The sequence below is a fragment of the Taudactylus pleione genome, unplaced genomic scaffold, assembly GCF_031769625.1.
Source record: "Taudactylus pleione unplaced genomic scaffold, aTauple2 ptg000122l, whole genome shotgun sequence".
NCBI classification, from domain to species: Eukaryota; Metazoa; Chordata; class Amphibia; order Anura; family Myobatrachidae; genus Taudactylus; species Taudactylus pleione.
In genome coordinates, this window is record NW_028284524.1 from 14,886,820 (window position 1) to 14,897,579 (window position 10,760).

Sequence of the window (10,760 nt, forward strand, 5' to 3'; positions counted from 1 at the left end):
ACCTGCCATCTTGGTGCACCCAAGTGAAGCCACAGTGAGTACACCTGATGGAGGCTCCTACTGAGGCTGCGCATCAAGTTGAAACTTCGTATCTCTATAATGGCGGATTCATGAGGTAATAGTTTAAAAACTATAACGTTCTCAATTACCTAAACCTCAAAAGCACTTACCCTGGAACAATAGCTACCTAATAAAACAAACCCAAAGTGTAAATTTGCCCCTAAATCCCCCATAGAGAACAGCAGAAAAGTGGTCCTAATTGAGTGTCAGTATCAGTTTCCACCCCATCCACACCACTGTTTTTCACCCATCTGCATTACTTTGTTCCTCCACCCTATCCACACCACTGTTTTTCACCCATCTGCATCACATTGGCTACCCCCCCCCTGTACTGGTTAATCTTCCCTCCTCTAAACGCCTTTTTGGCTCACCTATCCATGCTGCTCTCTCTCCTCCTCCCATTCACACCACTTTTATCCCATATGCACAGCTTTATTTTCTGCTTAGACCTCAGTTGCATAGACTGCATTAGTGTATTACAATGAGCACACAATTCTGTGAATTAGCAGCTCCACCATTTTGTGAGTGACAGCAATCTCATTCTGTCAGAGTGCTGAATCTGCAGTTAACCACAGGGTGTGATGGCATACCATATCTGTATTGCGCAATTAACACGTCCATTAATGATCGTAATTTCATTGCTTTTTTTTGGATTGAGTGTCACAAATTCAGTAGTTTTTGTGAAATTTCAGATCATGTGATGAATACCTATTGATCTTTATACCCAAATGTTGCTATTTAGCGTTGTAAGTCGCACAAGAAATAATTGCTTTCCAGACTTTGATTGTGGTTCCAAAGCACAAAAAGTTATTATTCACATAAAAGCATATAGTTACACGCCTTGATCTACAATACAATTAGCTCAAAGGTTATACAGTTGCAAGGTACAGTCGATACATACGCAGGCGCTCTGGATCCAGATTTCCCGGCATCAAAGGTGAAGCCCCCGTCAAAAGAAAGAATAAGATGACTAACTACTGAATACAGAGCATCTGTATATATACAGACGAGTGGCAATACAATGGAAACGAGTTGGCATATTCCCATTGGTACTTCTTCTTGGTTCTTCTGTTACAATGTAGTTCATAGGTCAGTTTGTACAGTTGTAGTTCAGCCCTCTAACGGCTCTTTGTGTATCTTTTCCCACCGAAGAACAAGTCTAAACTGGCTAATAAACATTACATTACAGAGTACATTTCAATACCTAACTCTCTATGATTCATAATTTGCAGACGCATGTTGCGATCTCCTTGCCGATGGAACCAGAGATCTGCAAATAGACAGTGGTTTAGAATAGCACCAAACATGGTCGGTTTATCATGTACTAAACCCTAGATATCAAATAACTGCATTTCACAACATAATTGATAACAAGTAAAACCTCTAATATTAACCTTAATGCTAGAGAACCTTTATGTGTAAGTATGCAATGTGTCAGTGTGGGGATATTAAGAAAAGATGCTAGAATGTGTTGTGCGTCTACGTGTTTGTGAAGTACACCATGGTATGTGCTTTGCTGGGTTGTTCATATTATATGTATTAATAAATGTACGTATTTGTATAATGAGGACTTTTAACCTAGGTCAGTGGCAGACGCATGACACTAATAATAATATTAATATAGCACTGTACACGGGGTATCGTGTAGACAACGCAAAATGGAGTCATGCCAACAGCGCAAAATGACGTCGTGCAGATATTATTGTTTCAATTTAGGTCTCAGCCAACCATCTGGCTTCGACAGTCCACCCTTTGATAGCAAACAATACGCTATCACACTCTGATCTTACTTTTTATTTTTAGTCTTACACTATGGAATATTATTTAATGTTATATTATGGGATGGCACAATGTGGTCATTAAACCATCAATAATATGTCCCTGGGGAGGACATAAAACTACCCTTATACGCACACTGCGGATCTTTCAAGATCATGGGAAAGATGTGGGGATACACCTAACCTATAAAGGAAGTCTTGAATGGGATAGGGACTTACATTGTTTAGGATGTTTAAGATAACATTTAATAATACATTTCATGCATGGCTAAATCTATACATCATCTGATGGTACATTCTAGTTCAGGATTGTAATGCAGTTCTTCATTTACCTTAGTATTCATACTATCATTGCGTACCACCAACATGATTTCATTTTCACGGTTTACTTTAGAATTACATTTTCCACATTTCAGCACAGTAGGAACACATCTGATACATAGGCCAATTACTAAGATAACAACCAATATGAGGATCAGGAGTTTACCTACACTAGCAACCATTTCCTGGACCCACTCTCCTAGACTGGATAACCATTTTACAGGGTTCAACCAAGAGAACCACTCTTCTACCTTTTCCTCTACTTCAGCCATTGAAGCATTATGGTTCTTCCGAAATTTCCATTTTAGCTGCAGGATTTGTCCATCCTCCAGTCTATCACCTCCTTGCGGTCACTACTATTATTTGTGATGTACGTGCAACACTTTACACCAAATTGGGTGGCTAAGGTCACACAGTACCCTCCAGTGACAGCTGTTAAATAATTTAACACTAGTCTATGTTGCACAAGTTCTTTCTTGTAGGCCTGTAACTCCTTACCTGTGTACTTAAACGTGTCAGCATACATCTTGGTGATATTATCTATTAATTTAGCAAGATCTTGAATATATCAGAATTTTAAAGTACCCCGAGTGATCCTGGTGGGATCCAATGCTGCTAAAACTTGAAAGCCAGTTGTTTCACTAATCAACTGTGTGGCTTTATGCAGGGGCATATCTTTGTATTGGCTGGGATGGCACTCGCCAGGGGCGCCAGCCGGTGAGGGGATGCCACCTGGCAGTGCCAGTCCAGGGCCATAACTAGGGTGGTGTGGCCACCACAACCGCTCATGCCCTGCGGGTGGAACCAGCCGCCACAACCCCCGATCATGGGCACTAGTTTTTTACATGTATACTGGTAGTGGTTCCTCTGCTGCTGGGCGCACCGCTACTAATACACTTTACATTTACAGCAGCAGCACTGGCTGGGCAGTGCTGCGCTGTCTTTCCCATGTGCTCCACCCCCTCCCCAGCTCGTTTCCTGTCTCTCCCATCCATTCCTGACCCACAGTGCCCTGCGCCACCGAGCAAGACCATGGTGCTCGGCAGCGTGACAGCTCCTCCTACCTCCAAGACTGCCAGGACATCACGTCACACTTTGTGCCTGGAAGAAGAGCTTTCGGCCCCACACAGGCTACATAGAGGACCATGCAGGCTGCAGACAGAAAGAGGAAGCAGTTAAGATGGCGCAGGGCGGGGGGGTCTTGAAATTACAGAGAGGAGCAGGAGGTGGTGGAGGCAAGATTGACAGAGGGGCAAGAGGCTGGAAATACAGAGGGGGCAGGAGGCTGGAAATATAGTGGGGACAGGAGGCTGGAAATATAGTGGGGGCAGGAGGCTTGGAATACAGAGGGGACAGGAGGCTGGAAATATAGTGGGGGCAGGAGGCTTGGAATGATATGGAGTAGGAGGCTGGGGGGGTCATGGGGCAGAACATGATACAGAAAGCAGGAGGCTAGAGATGATACAGAAAGCTGGAACGGACATGGGGCAGGAGGTTGGAGATGACAGAGCTGGAGGCGATATTGGGCAGGTGGTTGGGGAGACACAGAACGTTGGTGGGGACTTGGAGCAGGAGGTAACACAGGGAGCAGGAGGCTGGAGGCGACATGGGGCACAAGACTTGAGAGACACATGGCAGGTAGCTTGAAAGACACATGGATGAATTGGACACAGAGCTGGAGGCTGGAGTGACACAGGTAGGAGGCTGGAGGGGACATGAGGCACGAATTTGGTTGAACCTCTGTTGTATGATAATGACATTGGTTATATTCCTACACAAACAGGCATCTTCCAGTAAATGGGATTTCCTACATGAAAGGTGAATACCGACTGTCTGCCAAAGGAGGATACATTTTTTCAGAGGCTCCCCATCGCAGAGAAACCACCATATAGGTAAGGTGTATTTTTATTTAGTACACACATACACACTGTTCTGTCTGTCAAAAGTCTGTGCTGCTACTGATCTCTCAGTCAGAAGCATCACTGCTGGATGATGAAGGAGAGGAGAGCCAACATGGTGTCACTTTACTAACTGCTAGCAGGGGAGGGAGGTGACAGTCCCTTACTCTGCCAGGGGCTCTCAGAACCCTAGATACACCCCTGGCTTTATGCACATCACCTGGTATCATATTTCTTTTGTCTCTGTGTTCATACTGTGTGTGAAGATATGGTGATGGTGTGTTTTTATGAATACCAAGCATTTCACCACGTGTAAGGGTCATAACATCTGGGAGTACCCTTCCTAGGTAACACGAACCTTCTGAACTCGGAGAAAGCCACTTATACGCTTTCCTTCCACATATAAAATACACATCATCGGGGAGAACATAAGGAATAGAATGCATCATAATCATCAAACACATTTCCCTAGCAAATGATTCTATCTCAGGTTCTCCTATCTGGCTAACACATGTTTCTGGTTGTATAACCCTGGCACAGTACCCTTCTGGTACCCTACCAACCATTTCTTTGGTGTCACTAAGTGTATACCGATACCGGATATGTCTCCCACCTAATCTAATTGAGCGTAAAAGTTCAAAATTTATAGGTTCATTATCAGCTCTTAGTGAGAAGGTCATCGTCTGGTTATTCCCAGTCACCTCCCAAATTCCTGGTTTGTTGAAAATGGTGATGCTCAAACACAAAAGTGATTTATCCACTGGTACTGGTGGAGTTTAAAATGAGGTGGTTTGGACATAAGAAATTTTCCATCCAGCATCTTCCTTTGTTGCAACTCTAAAACCTCAGAGACATTTAATGGGAATGGCACTAACCCTACATCATGGCGTCCCTGAGGCACATGAGAGCACACCCAACAGTCAGTCTGGTTTAAAACTTTGCCACCATGGTATGATAATCCTCTAAAGGCTACCCACCCCAATACTAGTTATACTTAGGTTGGCACCGTTGGCTACATCTCTCATCATTTAGGGACCCACAAAACTCACAAATACAATATTGCTCAGACGATAAACCTCACACTGTCTCCGAGTTTCCAGGCTAACAGATCTCTTAACAAGTACTGTACTGAGTTTGGTCAGATACTCCCCCAATTGGTTTAGCACTCCTTCTCCCAACTCCACTCCATCGATATCATCATCAGCTCCTCTCTCTGTCATCTGTCCTCCGTCACAGAAACCAGAAATCCTGAAACAAACTAGGATGATGAAAACTCTGGAAGAAGACACAAACGTAACCCCAGCACACCACTCCATTTCTGGAACAGTAATCTACAAATTTCTTTAGCTCAGGTGTCTCACTGCAACTTTTAACCCTCCCAGAACAGGCTCGCAATTGACAGGTTATCTGCCTCGACCGCCTTGTATCTCCACCGGTTGGTTGACCTTTTTGCAGTGAGTGGAATGGACCCAGATATCTCTCTGCCACTTTCAAGGAAGTTGTACTCATCAGCAACACTTGATATGGACCATCCCACCGATCTGTCAAACAACCTGAACGTAAGAAATTTCTGATCATAACAAATTCACCAGTCTCAACATCATGACAGTTTGTTTCTGGCATATCAGGTGACAAAAATTTCAGTTTCTGCTGTTGATGCTTCAACTGTTTACTCATTGTTATAAGATACCTTACAGTAACCTCGTTGTTACTCTTCAAATCTTCCTGCGGACATATAATCAAATGAGGTTGTCTACCAAACAGTACTTCAAAGGGAGACAGATTGAGAGGGGGTCTGGGAGTTGTCCTGATGCTATGAAGGACTAGCGGTAGGGCTTCTAGACATCCTAGTTCAGTTTCTGCCATAATCTTACTGTTTTTTAATAGTACCATTCATCCTCTCCACCTGGCTTGCGGTCGGTAAGGGGTGTGAAGTCTACTATTAATACCCATCAACTTACACATGTTCTGGAAGACATCACCTGTGAAATGCGTACCCCATTCACTTTCAATACTTCTAGTGATACTGTATCTGCATACAAATTCCTGAACAATCTTTTTAGCAGTAAACTGTAGCTGTATTAGTGGCAGCTGGATATGCCTCAACCTAATTAGAAAACACATCTGTGCACACTAATACATACTTGAGATTCCTGCAGGGTGGTAATTGGATGAAATCAATTTGTATTACCTGAAAAGGTCTGTCTGTCGGAGGAATGTGGGATGACTCGGTTGATATTGTTTTTCCAACGTTCTTCCTCAAGCATGTCAAGCAGGGCATTGCCCTTTTTTCAGCTTGGGAAGAGAAACCTGGTGCACACCAATGCGCCCTCACCAACTTGCACATACCTTGCTTTCCCAGGTGAGTCAGACCGTGTGCTGCCTCAGCCAAGCTTGGGTAGTATTCTTTGGGTGCCACCGGCTTACCTTGTCCATCTCTCCAGAGTCCAGAGGACTCTTGCCCACATCCCTTGGATCTCCAGACTGCCTTTTCCTGAATGGCACACAAATTTTGCATCTCAATTAATTTCTGCAATCATTTGAAACATCATAATTTGGTTAATTGGCATGTTACATTTTAAACCTGCTGCCCATTTGGCAGCTTCATCTGCTCTATTATTGCCCAGTGACACCGGATCATCCTCACATGTATGGGCTTTACACTTAATGATGGCCACTGTCTTAGGCATTTGGATCGCTGTCAATAGTCCTTTTTATATGATTTGCATGTGCGACTGGTGTGCCTGCTGCTGTCATAAAATGTCTTAGACGCCATAGAGCACCAAAATCATGTACTACCCTGAAGGCATACCTAGAGTCAGTGTAGATATTAGCAGACTTGCCTTTTGCTAATTCACACGCTCTTCTTAGTGCCACCAGCTCCGCCATTTAGGCCGAGTTGGGTGGACCAAGGGGTTCAGCTTCTATAACGTCCTTGTCATTTACCACAGCATAACCTGTACATAACACTCCAGTGTCAGTTTGTCTATGACAACTCCCATCCGTGTAAAATGTCACATCTACATTCTCTAAAGGTATATCACGTATGTCAGGTCTTGCAGTAAAGGTCTGATTCAAATATTCCATACAATCATGTGCATTAATATACCTGCAGAACTCACTTTCCACCAGCAACTCACCTCTCTCCACTCTTTGTGCATCCTGAGGCACATATGGTAAATACGTTGCTGGGTTTAACGTACTGCACCGTTTAATGGTGATGTTTGCAGGTGCTATTAAAGCTAGTTCCCATTTTGTGAACCTAGCTGAGGAGACATGTCTGGTTTGGGCAGAATTCAGCAAAGCAGATACAGCTTGTGGTGTATAAACAATCATATCATGGCCTAATACTACATCCTCACTCTTACTGACCAATAGAGCATTTGCTGCTACACTTCTTAAACACGTTGGGAGTGATCTTGCCACAGTGTCCAATTGTGCACATGTAGTATGTCTATTGGCATCACCATGTATTTGTGTGAGGACACCTGCTACACAACTGTCAGCTTCCGTACAATACAAATCAAAAGGTTTTTCATAATTAGGTATTCCCAATGCAGATGCTCTTGTCAGACTATCCTTAAGGTTAAGAAAAGCCCGCTCTGTTTCCTCTGTGTGTACGACACGATCGGGCTTTGAGCAAGAGACTTAGGACCTCATTCAGAGCCGGTCGCACAGAGCGTGCGGTCGGTCTGAATGAGGGGAGGACCTCTTGAATTTTCAAGACGTCCTCCTTTCCGGTGGTAATGCTGTGGGTTAACACCAACAGCCTTACGATCGCCTAAGGTGATGGTCGCGATGGTCAAGACCATCGCGACCATCGGGGCTTACGACGAGACCCTAGGGTAGGGTCTCACTTGTCGTAAGCCCCGGAAAGCTTTCGGCTCTGTCTGAGCTGGAAGCTCTAGTGATGTCAGTGGGGCCGCCCCCAAACGGTAGGCATTTCCATGGGAACAACCCATTTGGGCTGCCACCCCCCAGGCCCACCTTCCAAATGGGGTGAGCTGTCAATCAACATCGACAGCTCGCCCCCTTTGGATCGAGACCCGCTACGACCGGCGCTGTCGGTCGTAGCGGGTCTCATGCATGTGCACGACGTCGCCGTTGCCGTCGTGCGCATGCTCTGTGGGGGGCCATCGACCCGGTCCAAGCGCATCGGTGCTAACGACCGGGTCTGAATGACCCCCTTAGTCCTGTAATGGTAAAGCCAAAATAGAAAAACCTGGGATCCACATTCTGCAGTATCCACACATTCCCAAGAAGGTACGGATTTGCTGTTGGTTCTGCGGCAGTGTCAATGGTCTGTATGGCCTGGATTCTGTCAGTAGTCAGATGTTGTATTCCCTGGGTTAGACAGTGTCCCAAGTATTTAACCCTGGACTGGCATGGCTGTAATTTGTCCTTAGCAACTTTGTGTCCTGTCTGTGAGAGATGAAGCAACAGTAGTTTAGTATCATTTAAACATGACATAAATGAATCAGAACACAACAATAAATCATCTACATATTGTATTACAATAGATCTATTGGCAGGTTGAAAAGATTGTAAACAGTCGTGTAAGGCCTGGGAGAAGATACTGGGGCTATCTATGAAGCCCTGGGGTAATCGTGTCCATGTGTATTGTACCCCCTTGTATGTAAATGAAAATAGGTACTGACAGTCAGGATGAAGAGAGACAAAGTACAAGGCAGAACAGAGGTCAATGACAGTAAAATGGGTTGCAGATGGTGGAATCTGCATAAGGATGACAGCTGGATTCGGCACTACAGTGAATTGGCTCTCAACTACCTTATTAACCCCTCTAAGGTCCTATACTAGCCTGTAACCCCTCCCACCACTCTTCTTCACAGGAAAAATGGGACTGTTGGCTACACTTACTGTACAGACTAAAATCCCCTGCTGAAGCAATCTCTCAATTATGGAATACACCCCTAACTCTACCTCCCTCTGGTTTTAAAGGGTACTGGGGAATTTTTGGAGCTTGCCTACCACTTTTACCCTTACAGGAGCTACATTTGCCATCAATCCTGTCCATCCTTGGTCCAGAGGGACCCTGGTATCTGAGATAACATATGCTCTACCTGAGATGGATTTTATCTGAAACAGTAGAGTGAAGCATTAACCTTTGGGGAGTGTCCAGTATATCCCTCACCTCATGCGCAACTCTCTCTGGGATATCTAAAAATATACTATCAGGGGTACAATAAATGAAACATCCCATTTAATATAACAAATCCCTTCCCAGTAGGTTAGTAGGGGCCGCTGCTGCCAGGAGAAAGGGATGCCTGGTATGCAATAGACCGATAGTAACTTATGCAGATTTGGTTAAAGGATAATGTTGCACTTTACCTGTTACACCCATTGCTGGTACTGTTTTGTTGGTCACCTGTAAATTGGATGAAGAATTTAACGCTGATCTGGTCGCCCCTGTGTCTACAAGAAAGGAATGTTTGGTGCCAGCTACATCAACTATCATTACTGGTTCTTCTCTAGTATCCCCAGTTAACCTGACTGGCTGTAGACTACAGGTGTAACCTGACCCCTACAGCTGACTATCTTCTTCCAGGAAAGCATTCACTGCTACGATGTGAGCAGGTGATGGCTGGAATTGTCCTGACGGTGGTGGGTGTCCCTTCTGTGGGTATCTCGGTGTTACCTGGTTTGGGGTTTCCCACTGTCTAGCTTTACAAAACCCACTTATGTGCCCCTCCTTGTTACATCTATAACACCTTCGTGGTTGACATGTATTGAAAGGTTGTTGTGTGGGTTGGGGAGTGTGAAAAAATCGTGGTGGTGTATGGGGATAAGGGTTTGGAGGTTGTATGGGATGAGTGTATTGTGGCTGTGTGTGATAAGAGTGCTGCGGTGTTATTTGCATTCCTTCCAGAGCTTGAATACTAACAGCCATTAGTTTCTCGCTCTGCATTTCTCTCTTCCTAAGGATGTTCAATAGCAGATTCCCTGAGTGTGTCTACCGTAACTCCCCTCCAACCAGGAAGTGAGGTTTGAACCCTGGCCTTTAGAGTGTCTTTAAGACCATCCATAAGCACCGTGATTGTAATTTCCCTGTGGTGTGTGTTGTCTTTTATATCCTCTATACCTGTGTATTGTGTAATAGTCTGCAGTGCCCTGGTGAAATAATCTGCTGCAGACTCACTCTCTCTCTGTTTCATCGTAAAAATCTTACTCCAGTTAACTACTACTGGGAAATATACGGTCAACTGGGTGACAATGCGGGCTATGTTGTCCTGATTACCTTCATCAGTTATGGGACCATCTCCATTCAATACACAGGCTGTGATAAACGTTTTCACGTCGATATTGTGTGGAAGACATGCCCGTAATACCACTTGCCAACCTTTGTTGGTTGGCTCATGAGCATTACCTTAATCCTTTACAAATCTCTGGAACTTTGCTAGTTCTTTCCTAGGGTCAGGGAAATCTGTCATTATGGAATGTAGCTCTGCTCTTGTCCATGGACAATGCATCGCTACATTCCTTGTGGCCACTATACCATGTGCGTCCGGATTCCCATTGGGAACAGTTATTGTCCAGACGGGATGGATGCCTGCCACACTGCTACCTTTGGCCTGATTAACTGGTGGAGGGTTCAGCCTACTACTACTACGTATGGTATTAACGACCTCCGCTACTGTTATAGCGGGTGTTAATACTTCCTGTACTGGTGGGGCTACCTCCAATT